This window comes from Camelus dromedarius, chromosome 18, assembly GCF_036321535.1.
Source record: "Camelus dromedarius isolate mCamDro1 chromosome 18, mCamDro1.pat, whole genome shotgun sequence".
In the NCBI taxonomy this organism is placed as follows: domain Eukaryota; kingdom Metazoa; phylum Chordata; class Mammalia; order Artiodactyla; family Camelidae; genus Camelus; species Camelus dromedarius.
The window spans coordinates 20,992,114-21,006,225 of NC_087453.1; positions in this window are offsets into that span (position 1 = coordinate 20,992,114).

Here is a 14,112-nt window from a genome sequence, read left to right on the forward strand (position 1 = left end):
AGTACGACCCGCCCCTCCTTTCCGGCCCCTCCTTGTTCTGGTGAAGTGAGGTCTGCGCTGGGGCTGGGAGTGTGGGCTTGGCCGCCAGGCAGGCTTCTGCCCCAGCTGTGGCCTCTCTGGGTCTGTTGTTTCTCGATTCTGGGCACTACTGCCAGGCTCAAGGCTTCTCCAGTTCGCTGTGATGGTGCTTTCTGGGGCCAACACAGCGCAGGGGTTCTTGGTGCCCCTTCCTGCCCAAATAAACACTGTCAGAACCCTGCAGGGCCTGGCTGTGGGGGACACACAAAGGGTGCTGGTGGAGGGTGGGGAGGATGGTACCCTAAAAGGCCATCTGAGGCCAGGGCTGGCTAGTCTGTTCATCCTGGAAAGAGAAGCGAGGACAGCACCTCCTGTGTGTCAGCCTCCTCCTCCCTCTCCAGGGCACACGCAGTCCTTTTGCATGGAAGGTATTTGCCTTTCAGGGACAAAGGCCCCAGCCTCGAGGGTTGTGGGATGAATTTCTCATTGAGAATCTCTAGCAAGGCATTAAGGATTAGTTATCCCAGGCCAGGGGCATCCTACCCTCTGAGTGACTGCTAATCCCTAGCCATGGCAGCTTCCTGGTCCCACTGACCCATCCCTTAAGCTCTGAGCTTGTATATTTTTCCAAATATGGCCTCCTGGTCAGAAAGATTCTAGATTATCCGGGCTACTGAGGCCAGAAAGGGCGAGGGTGGGGCTGAGATTGCACAGAGATGGGGGCAGGACTGGCTGAGGCTCAGGGCTCCCACTCAGCTCCCAGGCTCTGCCCACAGGCTCCCCCTCCCGGCCCCTTCCCCACACGAAGGCAAATGTAAGGAAGTGCAACCAGCTCCCATCTGCTAAATGTAATTTCTTTATTTTGCTATTAAAAAAGCCTTTGAAAGGATGGCCATTTTGCTTTTGAAATCAGTCAGGTAGGAATAATTCATCCAAGTTACAATAAGCCCCAGTTTCTTACACTTGAACTGCCTCCTTGGGAATTCTTGGCAAATATGAAAGATCAAAGTAACAAATGTTTTCAAACATATTGTCATTTTCACGACTGCTAAATATAACAATGAATAAAGTTGTCAGTGTTACAGCCTGAAGACCTTTAATTAAACTTTCAGCAATTTTGACATTTTTCTGATTTTGTAGGTAACGCGTTTTGTTTTTTCAGCTCACAAACTTTCCTAAACCCTGGGCTCTGTGTCAAGACCATCTTTTGGGTTAAACAGCTTCCCCAGGTGCCAGCCCTTAGAAAATGAGGAACTTCTTAGGGACAGATGGATGCACAGGGGGTCTCATAGCCCTCCACCCCAGGCTGTGGTCCTCCTTTCTCCCCCTGGAAGTGTTCCCTGAGCACTTTGCCCAGATCTCCCAGAGAAGATTCAACACACAGTTGGGAGGAATGTTCAATGGGTCTGCCTTCTTCCCTGAGTCCCTTGAAGTCTGGGCACCTTATCTTTTTTCATCTGGGGTCCCTCAGAGCTGGAATAGGATCCGAACTAGAGTAGGAATCAAATGTTCGTGGGAGGGAGGAAGGAGAGAGGAGAGAAGAAAGAGAGGGAGCAGGAGAGGGAGGTCAGCTATGTCCCATCAGACCAGATCGCTGAGGGCAGGGACCACATCACCTCTCAGGACCCGGCTCGGCTAAATGGCACTGACTGACTGTCTGAATGAATGCATTAATGAATGGGCAAAAGAATGAGGTCAGAAGCCCCTTAACATGAGTGGTTCCTGAGTCCCTCCCTGGCCTTAGCTGACCTCCCAGAATTTGACCCCTTGTCTCTCTTCTCCCTGTGTCATGTTCCAGATCCCTCCTGCTAAAGTGAACCAGACCCCTCATCCACCCATCTATCCCTTCATTCATTCATTCATTCATTCACTCACTCATTAGTTTTGTGCTGGGACCGCTTGTCCATTCAAAAACCATTTATTGGGCACTGCCTGAGTGCCAAGCCCTGTATTAGAGTCAAAGAGGAATGGATCTTGGTCCTTGTCCCAGAGATGGGCCACAGTCCAGGGCAGTAGATAAGCCACTGCGAGCAGATCATGACTGGTAGGAAACATGACCTCATGGTTTACTCCTCCAAACAATCAGAGGAAAGTACAATTTTATCCCCATTTTAGACACAAGGAAACTGAGGCACAGAGAGGTAATACACCTAGTAAGTGGGTGAGCTCAGATTTGAGCCTAGGTAGACTTGTCCCAGAGCCCATGCTCTGAGCCCTTACATTACACTGTCATTTACATCTTAGTAATTGGCATCCCTCTCGGACTGTGTGAGCCCTTCAAGGGTAGGAAGCACTCTGACTCTTCTCGGTTTCTCTAGCATCATCCAGCCTCTGTTCTGTGTCAGAGGGGGCACTCCATAAAGGTTTGTTGATTAAAGAATGTATATTAGCCCTTTCCCCTCTGCCAGGTTGGGGCTCTGCCATCTTTGTGTCCCCAGCAGCAGCCTTCTAGGGCCTGGCTTGTGGTAGGTCCCAATAAACACAATGCTGAATTAAAGTGAAAAGAACAAGTTAATCAACAGTTTGACCAACTGGTTGAATAGATTCCAGCCAGAAGAATTCCATCCATCCTTCCATCCTCCCATCCTTCCATCTACCCACTCATCCCATCATCCATTCATTCATCACGTATTTGTGGCACTTCTGTTCCAGCCCTGCCCCATGCCAAGCTCTGGGCCCCAAAGAGCACTCCTGTGCATGTGTACCCACCCTCTGTGAGTAGAGGCAAACGTACATACCACCAATTACTTTCCCCAAAGCAGGGAATGTTCTTGAAGTTGTTCTGTTCATTGAAAACTTCATGCAACTGGTCAGAATTTTCCCTCTTGCTGCCTTGGCTGCTGTCCCTGGCACAGAGCCTGGTCCTGATGAAGGCCTTTCATAAACACTGAATTAGGTTGAACTGAGCACTTTGGGACTTGAAAGGAGAAATGATATGACATTACAGTGTAGTCGGAGACAGATAATTTGAAAGACATTGGCAGAATCCCCAAACATAGCTCTGAGTATATCTGTCTCACAGGGGCTTTTGATAATTGGCCAAACTTCAGTGGGAGTCCTGCCCTGCTGCTTTCTAGCTGTGTGACCCTGGGCAAGTTACATCAACTCTCTGAGCCTCCATTCCTCATTTGCAAAGTAGAGCTCATGAGAGTGCATTTGCTAAAGTTGGTATGGGGAGTAGATAAGATTTAAGCCTATTAGCCCCATGCCTGGCATGTGGTAAGTGCTCAGAAAAGATAGCTGAGCCCAGGGGAAGGATTAAGGGTGGGAGACAGGACAGGGTCTCTTTCCTGACCCTACTTCTTACAGGCTGTGATTTCAGGCAAGGCAAGTCAGCTCTCGGAACCTCCTCTCTGAAAGCAGGTGCTGAATCTGGCTGGGAGGGACTGGGGATGCACTGAATAAAAAGGAGAATAAGAAGAGTCCTGGAGTCTCATGTTATGGCCCCTGAATTCAAAGGGGAGGAAAGTGGGGAGAAAATAGCAGAACTCTCTACCTTTCCTCATGGGACCCGTCTTGGGGGTTCTACCCTCACCACCACTCTCAGGCTCTCCTGTCTCTTCTGGGCCATCCCAGGACATCCTCTCTGGCTTCCTGGATCTGCTTTGCACCACCTCCTCCCAGTGCCCGGAACCAGGGCTGAGGATGTCACACCCTGCAAATCTCCCCATCCTTCCCGGCGCCTCTTCTACAAAGCCCTCATTGATCCAGCCTGCTGGCCCTTGTTACTTTCTGCCTTGTGTTTTTTGAATGGGTCTCATCCTTTTCTACACACACACACACAGGATTGTCATCTCTGGAAGGTCAAGGTCTAAGATTCATCTCTTGTTTCCTACTATGGCTTACGCAGAATGAGCTGAAATGTGTTTAATTGCACCTGTTAAGATTGTTTGGATTGTTTGTAATGGAAAACACAATCCAACCTAACCTAAGTGTCAAAAGGAGTCTTTAGCTCCTGTTAACTTGAAGGTTTATGGGTTTCAGGCATGGCTGAATCCCGGTGCTCAAAGGAAAGTTTCAGGGCTATGTTTCTCTCTGTGACTTGGCTCTGCTTTCTTCTTCACTATCTTCATTCTCAAACTGACTCTCCCCAACGGGCCACGGAAGTGCCACCAGCAGCTCCAGGCCCACACTGTCTCTTGACAACCCTAGCAGAAGGAGGGTTATCACTTTCCTGATATCGCTTCAAAAGCCTAGGGCTGATCCCCATTGGCCCAGCTGGGTTACGTGCTGAGCTCTGAGCCAATCACAGTGGCTGGGGTGAAGAATACACCGATTGGCCAATATGAAGACATTCTTCCTGCAAAGAAGGCAGAGGCCAAACTGTCGGCGAGGCAGGAGGATAGCAGGGGAGTATGGCCAAGGGAAGGACTGGTTTCAAGCAGAAGGAAGTGATGTCTACCCTGTGGTCAAGCAACATGAGGGTGACAAGGGTCTACTGGTTTCTTCCACGTGGAGATTGTTGAAGGCCTAGTGAATGCTGGGTTGGTAGGGTGACCAGTGAAACTGGGTGGGTGAAGGGGTGAACATGTCCCAGGCTGCTCAAGTGCTGACCTGTGGACCAGTAGCATCAGCCTCTCCGGGGAGCTTGTGGGAAATGCAGACTCTCAGGCCTCGGCCCAGACCAACCCACCAAAATCTGCATTTTAACAAGAGCCCAAGGGAGTTGTGTGCATGTTCAAGGCTGAGAAGCCCAGCTCCTAGGAACCTGGCTGTGATGGGGAGGGAGGGAAGGAGGGAGATGTAGGGGATATGACGTCAAGGGAGGGACCTTGATTTCTCCTTAAGACAGAGAGCCTGTGGCCTGTTCTGTTGTGCATTCTTTTTTTTTTTTTTTAACATTTTTTATTGATTTATAATCATTTTACAATGTTGTGTCAAATTCCAGTGTTCAGCACAATTTTTCAGTTATTCATGGACATATACACACTCATTGTCACATTTTTTTCTCTGTGAGTTATCATAACATTTTGTGTATATTTCCCTGTGCTATACAGTGTAGTCTATTCTACAATTTTGAAATCCCAGTCTATCCCTTCCCACCCTCCACCCCCCTGGTAACCACAAGTCTGTATTCTCTGTCTGTGAGTCTATTTCTGTCCTTTATTTACACTTTGTTTTTGTTTGTTTGTTTGTTTTTGTTTTTGTTTTTTAGATTCCACATATGAGCGATCTCATATGGTATTTTTCTTTCTCTCTCTGGCTTACTTCACTTAGAATGACATTCTCCAGGAGCATCCATGTTGCTGCAAATGGCATTATGTTGTCGGTTTTTATGGCTGAGTAGTATTCCATTGTATAAATATACCACCTCTTCTTTATCCAGTCACCTGTTGATGGACATTTAGGCTGTTTCCATGTTTTGGCTATTGTAAATAGTGCTGCTATGAACACTGGGGTGCAGGTGTCATCCTGAAGTAGATTTCCTTCTGGATACAAGCCCAGAAGTGGGATTCCTGGGTCATACGGTAAGTCTATTCCTAGTCTTTTGAGGAATCTCCACACTGTTTTCCATAGTGGCTGCACCAAACTGCATTCCCACCAGCAGTGTAGGAGGGTTCCCCTTTCTCCACAGCCTCTCCAGCATTTGTCATTTGTGGATTTTTGAATGACGGCCATTCTGACTGGTGTGAGGTGATACCTCATTGTAGTTTTGATTTGCATTTCTCTGATAATTAGTGATATTGAGCATTTTTTCATGTGCCTTTTGATCATTTGTATGTCTTCCTTGGAGAATTGCTTGTTTAGGTCTTCTGCCCATTTTTGGATTGGGTTGTTTATTTTTTTCTTATTGAGTGTATGAGCTGCTTATCTATTCTGGAGATCAAGCCTTTGTCGGTTTCACTTGCAAAAATTTTCTCCCATTCCGTAGGTTTTCTTCTTGTTTTATTTCTGGTTTCCTTTGCTGTGTGGAAGCTTGTAAGTTTAATTAGGTCCCATTTGTTTACTCTTGCTTTTATTTCTTCTAGGAGAAAATTTTTGAAATGTATGTCAGATAATGTTTTGCCTATGTTTTCTTCTAGGAGGTTTATTGTATCTTGTCTTATGTTTAAGTCTTTAATCCATTTTGAGTTGATTTTTGTATATGGTGTAAGGGAGTGTTCTAGCTTCATTGTTTTACATGCTGCTGTCCAGTTTTCCCAACACCATTTGCTGAAGAGACTGTCTTTATTCCAGTGTATATTCTTGCCTCCTTTGTCAAAGATGAGTTGACCAAAAGTTTGTGGGTTCACTTCTGGGCTCTCTATTCTGTTCCATTGGTCTATATGTCTGTTTTGGTACCAATACCATGCTGTCTTGATGACTGTAGCTCTATAGTATTGTCTGAAGTCTGGGAGAGTTATTCCTCCAGCCTCTTTCTTTCTCTTCAGTAATGCTTTGGCAATTCTAGGTCTTTGATGGTTCCATATGAATTTTATTATGATTTTTTCCTAGTTCTGTGAAATATGTCCTGGGTAATTGGATAGGGATTGCATTAAATCTGTAGATTGCCTTGGGCAGTGTGACCATTTTAACAATATTGATTCTTCCAATCCAAGAGCATGGAATATCTTTCCATTTTTTAAAGCCTTCTTTAATTTCCTTCATCAATGGTTTATAGTTTTCTGTGTATAATTCTTTCACCTCCTTGGTTAGATTTATTCCCAGATATTTTATTACTTTGGGTGCTATTTTAAAGGGGATTGTTTCTTTACTTTCTTCTTCTGTTGATTTATCGTTAGTGTAAATAAATGCAACTGATTTTTGAACGTTAATTTTGTAATCTGCTACCTTGCTGAATTCTTCAATCAGCTCTAGTAGCTTTTGTGTGGACCTTTTAGGGTTTTCTATATATAGTAACATGTCATCAGCATATAATGACACTTTTACCTCTTCTTTTCCAATTTGGATCCCTTTTATTTCTTTCTCTTGCCTGACTGCTGTGGCTAGGACTTCCAGGACTATGTTGAATAGGAGTGGTGATAGTGGGCATCCTTGTCTTGTCCCAGATTTTAGTGGGAAGCTTTTGAGTTTTTCACCGTTGAGTACTATGCTGGCTGTAGGTTTGTTGTGCATTCTTAACAAAAAGGAAAATTAACTGTGCAACGTGAAACTTCATTCGTATTTTGCGGGACACTTCAGATTTGCATAAATCAGACTTATGTCAGATGTGACCTGAAAAAATGAATGTCGTGGTGAGGGCGACTCCTGAGAGCCTCCCACCGTGGGTCCTTTGGCAAGGGGACCACTGGAGGTCCCCTCAGGCTCACTGGTTCTGGAGCAGAGGAGGTACACCTGGTGCGGGGCGCCCCGCAGAGACTTCGGGGAGAGCCAAAGGCTGAGCCACTTTCCTCTTCTCTCTTTTTTTGTCCCCCCATCTGGCTCAACGTGACTTTCCTCCAGGCCCACAGGGACCCTCCAGTTGTTCACAGAGATGGTTCTGGCAAAAGGAGGCTGAGAAAACCATTGCTGTCATGTGTGTCACTGGCCAGGAGGGCCCCATGAGCCACCACAGTCAGGGTGTCTTCAGGCCGGGGGCTCAAGGGAGGCCTAGAGAGGACCGGGCTCTGGGGTCACTTTGTGTGGAGAGACACCTGGAGGCTTGGGACCCTCCCCTCACTGAGGGTTCCCCGTGCCCCAGTCTGGCACCTCCAGGATATGGTCTTTTGGCTTCCTCCCCTTGAGTTTCCCCCCAGGGCAGAGTCATAGCACCAGGGGGTAGTGAAGAAGCCCAGCTTCAGGAATCCCAATTCCTTGTGGTACCAGCGGGGACTCAGCAGGGACATGGCAGGGAAGTGCTGGGCCAGGACAAGAACCCAGGGCATCTCTCCTCCCTGAGGCCCTAAGCACCCCTGCCTCCTCCAATTCCTCCTGCTCTCTGCCAGAAGACCTGGGTTCAAATTCACTCTGCCTCCTTCTAGCTGTGTGGAAGTGGGCCAGGCAGCAGACCTCTCTCAGCCTCATCTACAAAACACGAATATTAACAGCCACCTCCTAGGGTGGTCATGGGGCCCACGTGAGATGGGCCACGTAAGCAGCACAGCACAGGGCTGGACCTAGGATAAAAATCAACAAACAGCTAAGGTCTATTAACTATTTTCAGTTACTGTAATAATAACTAACTGTTACAGCTATTATTAAGCCCATTTTCAAGTGGGAAGACTGAGGCATGGAGAGGTTAAGTGTCCCAGGAGGCTGAAGAACTAGAATTTGAGCCTAGAGTTCTGACTCCCAGCCCACACATTTAGTCATATCACTTCTCTGAGCCTCAGTTTCCCCATCTTTAAGATGGAGTGAATGATACTGACTTTGAGGGATGGCTTTAAAGATTAAACGAGATTACGAAAGCCAAGGGTTCAGCATAGCACTTGCCTGAAAAAATGCTGCTTTATACAAATTATCTTCATAGAGTGAGAAACATGGATTAGCAGGATCATGGCTCCATCTTGTGGTACCATGTGGGAACTGCCCCTCCATGCCTCCACCTGCCTCCCCTTTTGTTACTCCTTCAGCCACAGCCAGGAGGGTGGGAGCACTGGTTGGGGCAGCAGTCGGGGTGCAGCTGAAACTCACACAATGTCCAGCCCTTTGATAGTGGGGGCTCTGAAGAGCAGGAATGAAGCAAGGAGGGGGGTTTCTCACAGCCTCTTGAGGTTTCCCTCCACATCTCTGCACAAGTTTCCCCCTCTGCCTCGTAGTTTTTGGACCATCCATCAGTGGAACCAGTTTGATACACTGTCTTTGGCTCTGCACCTAGACTTTCCTCATGCATTTTCTCAGGATTACCATGTAAGGTAGGTGTTATTCTCACTCCCATTTTGCAGAAGAGAAAACTGAGGTTCAGAGTCCATGGGAAGGGCAGGATTTGCACTCTGGTCTACCTCCTCCAAAGCCTGTGCCCATCACTGTCACACCAAAGTGCCACAACAGGAGCCACCCACTCCGTGAAACATACACCAGATCATGACAGTGTCATGCAAAGAAAGGGTTCAGGGCTTCAGTTATGCAGGACCAGCTGGCCCGACATTCCTGCTCATTCCCACCCACTGGGAAGGTCCTGGGATTCTAAGGGTCTCTGAGGCCAGGATTCTGACGTTCTGGAATTCCAAATGTGTATTATCTTATTCTTCAATTTTTTCTTTAACAGGAAGACCTGAAATGTACCTTATACACTGAAAAATTGCTTTGGAGCAAAACTTATGCAGGAGAGGAAAGCAGAGTGCAGAGGAGTGGGAACGGTGGAGGCAGGGTTAGAGGGTCACAGGCAGCTTCACAGCAGCACTCGTTCACTCTGAGTCCCAAAAGCCTGAAGCCAATCCTTCAGCCGGGCTTATGCGCCTCACTGGAATGCCATCATCCTATTGGCTGGACATGTCCTCAGCTTCAGTGGTCCTCAGTAATACTCAGACCCTAAGCTGTAAACCAGGCCAACTGCCTCAGTGGGGAGGGATGTTCATTGCCTGTCCTTCCCTCATTAGAGCATCACTCCTTTGGTTTGGTTCTCAGGCTTTTTGGCCTCAGTCAACACCCATTCTGGAGAGTTGTTTCATCTGACCAGTTTCGAGCAAATCCACACCCAAGCTCTAACGAAGGACTGTTTGTGGTTTGGCTGTGGGAGATCATTGGTGGGTAGACGACAGTTTCTCCAGATGGGGTCAGAGAGCTCCACAGGGACTCTCCAGGGCTTAAACATCCTAACTGTAGTCCTGGCAGGGGTCTCAAGCTGATCCTAGCGATAGGAGGACAGCTGGGTCTCTGCAACTGACAGCAAAGGAGACATTAGAAGATGCCACCATGAGAAGGACCTGCAGTGGCCAGGGTTTTGCCAGGGGCCCTTCTGGCCTCTGGTCTCTTCCCCGTCTCATTTCCCAAACATCATTATTGAGGGAGAGAACTTTAGATTGTGCATGTTTTACAGGCAGGAGAAGAGGGGCCCAGAGAGAGGGTGGGGCTGGTATAAGGTCACCAGCAAGCTGGTAGCTGGAGTGACATTTGAACCCAGGTCTCAGGGGTTCAAAGGGCAGGGCTCTTTCTGGTCATCATCTCTGGCTTTTACCATAATCAAGGAGAACTCCCAGGGAAGCAGCAAGAGGGCTCACAAATGAGTCAGATCCTCCCTAGCCCCACAGGGGGGATATAGGCTACCCTTCCTGCTTGACGGGGGGCACTCCTAACTCCTTCCTGCCTCCGGCTTGGGACCCAGCTTTGGTGAGAAACCCAGAGGGAGGCAGAGGTGGCCCGAGACAGGCTGTGATGACTATCCGGAAATTTGTCCAGGACAGCTCTCCTTCTTTGTCCACCTCCCTGCAGGACTTTGTGGGCAGTGGTGAGGGATCTGGATTTTGCTCTGGGTGCCATGAAAAGCCCATAGAAGATCTTGAAGGAGAGAAGGGAGGTGATTGGATGTGCAGTTTTAAAAACACAGCCTTCTGGCCGCTGAGTAGAGAATGGATAGTAGGTGCAAGACTGGAAGAAGGGAGGCCAGTGAGGAGGCTGGAGCAGTGGTCCGGAGGAACCATGATGGGAGTAAGACCAAGGTGGAGGTAAAAATAGAAACAAATGGGTGAATTCATGAGGATTTACAGGAGGGAGGTAGAACACTGGAAGCAAGAACAGAATAGCCATAACCAATCACGGTCCTAGGAATCAAGTTCCGGTTACCCTCCTCAGGCACCGCCCTCTAAGGCGGGACTTCCTCCCCACTAGCCCTTCCCAAGGCGGCTGGACAGGAAGTCCCACCCCACTTCTCTCTGAGTTCCCCTTTCCCCTCCCGGGAGCTAGGTGTTACCAAGGAGACGAGGAGAGAGAGACCCTGGATGCTGGGGAAAAGAAGGGTGATACACTGTGAAAACCCCTAGACGGGTCTCTGATGATGTATTTCCTCCTCAGAGAGGCCTTCCCTGACAACCCAACGGTGCCTTCCCCTCCCTCTCCCCTCCCTGATATTTGTCCCTGTTTATTCCCTTTATAACCCTCAATACAATCTCAAAAGAGCTTTTGTATACTAATTTACTTCTTGTTTTCTTCGATCTTATTATTAGAGGTCTAGGGGCGGTGTATAGCTCAGTAGTACAGCATGTGCTTAGCATGCACAAGGTCCCGAGTTCAATCCCCAATACTTCCATTTAAAAATAAATAAATAAATAAACAACCAGCTCCCCACCCAAAAGTTTAAAAAAAAAAAAGTGTCTTGTGGACTAGGATATAACTCTCAGGAGGGCAGAATTAGTAGCCACTTAGTGAATGAATGGATGAATGAATGAATGATGCAGCCAGGAATATACCCAACAGACTATTGAATTACCATAAACTATTGGGAATAAACTCAATAGTTTAGCTCCCTGAAATTTAAGTGAAAGATAAAACAAAAACAAACAAAAATAAAAAGGCAAGTATTTTTAAAAATCACTGGGAGGAAAAGTGTCTTAATTGTGTATAAGGGACTTCTGTGCCCTCTCAAGGCTAGAAGCTGAGGATCACATAATTCTGTTAAAACTACTCTAAATGTGCTCTGTGGCTCTGAATATAGATGTGGAGCTGTTTGGGGGAACAGCCCCTGCCTTGCTCTGGGAAGGATCCCTTGGGCATTCTCTTCCCAAAATGCCAAATGCCCCTCCTTGTCCTCAGTTTAGCTCTGATCAGAGGTGTAAAAAGTTAATAAACAGAAACCTCAATTAAATAGAGTTGGGAGACCAGAAGGGGGAGCTCTCAGATCCCACAACAATAGCAGAATCAACAACAAGAAGAAAGACTCCTGGCAAGAAGTCAGGCAATGAAAAGCATGGACTCTGTTTACTAGAGCCGGCCTAGCTTCCTTTCCCCTCTGTAATAGCGATCTCCTCCCCTTGCTTTGGGGAGACTTGCACATAGCTCACCATGGTTGTAGACCTCAAATTCCTGCTGATTCTGAATTTTGCTAAAGAAATGGCAGTCTGTTTGTTCTAGGTCAACAGAGGCAAGGGGTCCCAAAGCCTCACACTTTAGAAAATAGCTGTAACCACAGCAAGCACACATGAAGCACTTACAGTGGTCACGCTCAGTGCTAAGCACCTCAGGAAAAAATGATCTCATTTAAATAGCCTCACACTCACCTTAGAGTGTTGTTATTATTATTATTGTTATATTATTATTATTATTATTATTACTACCCATTTTACAGATGAGAGAACTGAAGTCTAAGGGCCTTGCCAAGTCAACCAAGTGACAGGATTGGAATTTGAATCCCATTCTCTTGACTCCAAAATTCTTGCTTTTTTGGGGGGATGGTAATTAGGGTTTTTTCCTATTTTTTTTTTAACAGAGATACTGGGAATCAAACCTAGGACTTAGTGCATGCTAAGCATGTGCTCTACCACTGAGCTATACACTTCCCCTCAAAATTCTTGCTCTTTAATGACCTCCTGATGCCAGAGTTGAGACTGATGATGTATAAAGCTGTCTTGTGGCAGGGGAACCTCTCTGTAGAATGCTGTCTGATTATTTTTAATGTAAAGAGACTGGCTGTTTCCCTCACTGTCTGGCAGACAGGGTTTCTGGGAGCCTTGGTGTGGCAACTGGGGAGCAGTTACTCTGAGTGGACAATACATGGCCAGGGTCTAGGTTTCTTTGCATGTACAGTCATTGGGCTTTATTTCTAGAAACCAAGGGCGTGCTTATAAAGAACTGATTAGGGAGCTTCCTTGCTCATTTTCTGGGTTGCTGCTGCATCTGTGCCTCCCCAGCTTGGACCTGAAGGCAGGAGGTGCCTTAGATTTCTGCAGAATCTCTATGGCAACAGGATCCTCACTAACTCTCAGCTACATCTCCAGTCTCCCCTACCCAGGAGGACCGGGGAGTGTGGAAAACCTTACCATGCTCACAATATACCTGGTTTCTCTTTCTTGCTGAACATAGGAAAGGATCACACTTCCCTACCCCTTAAGGTCAGGCAGGATCATATGACCTGATTTGGCCAATGAAATGTGAGCGGAAATGATGTGCCCCTCTTCTTGGGAGAAGCATATTGAAATGCTGGTGCTTAACTCTCTATGCTCTCTTTGCTGTGTCAACTGCACAGCTTGGGGACCAAATTCAGGTTTTCCCCCTGCAACTGATGAACAAAGGCAGTGTGGTAAGTGGAGAGGGCATGGACCCTAGAGCTAAATCATCAGGTTCAAACCTCAGCTCTGACACTTTGTAGCTGTGTGATCTCGGGCAAGTCACTGCATTTCTTGGTGCCCCAGTTTCCCCACATGCAAAATACAGACCATCCTGGGACCTACCTCATGGTGCTCTCATGAGGTTAAATGAGATCAAGTCCCACAGCCTCCATGCAGGGCTTAGCAGGTAGCAAGCATCCAACAAACATGAGCTCTCAGGGGGATGGGGCAGGAGGGTATCTTATTTTGCCCCTTTCATCTCTCCCCTGGAACTTGAGATACACCATCTACACTTCTGGGCCTGGATGAGTCACATGCTGGGAACATAGAAAGGAAGGGGCAAGGAAGGGCAACTGAAAGCTGGGAGAGGATAGGAGACCCTTGTCATCTCGGCACATGGAAGTTAGGCTGAAAGCCTCTCTGCAGTGTGCTGTCAGTCTGACGATTTTGAATTTGCTGCTCCTGAGTCCTGGCCCTCCCCATGTGCTGAGGAATTTTGGGGGGCGGGGACTGAGGCATGAGGGATCAGCCAAGCTGAGCATTGAAGAGGCAGTGAGAACTGATTAAGGCCCCTCCTGCTTGTTGCAGGGTCCTCAGAGATGTCTGACATCTTTCAATTTGTGCAGCTGTAGCTCCATCTGCCAGATGCTCCCAGCAAAGTCTTGAAGGAAAGAAACACCCAAACCCTGAGGAAGAGTCCTTTGTGGAGATTCACCCCAGCTGCAGGGAAAGTAGAATTTTTTATTGAAAGTGTGAAGTATGCGACTTGGGGTCCGGCACAGGGTCCGAGAGGCCTCAGTCTTCCAGGTGACCTCCTTCCCTGAGCCGGATGGGATTGTTTGTCAACAGGGGAAATGGCTGGGTCCTTTCTCAGGGGGCAGGGGGTGGGGTTCCAGTTGAGAAGAGGATTGGAGGGGTGGGGAGGGACCTGTTGTGAGGGCTGAAGGGACTTGGAGCTGTGGACTGTGTCAGGCCG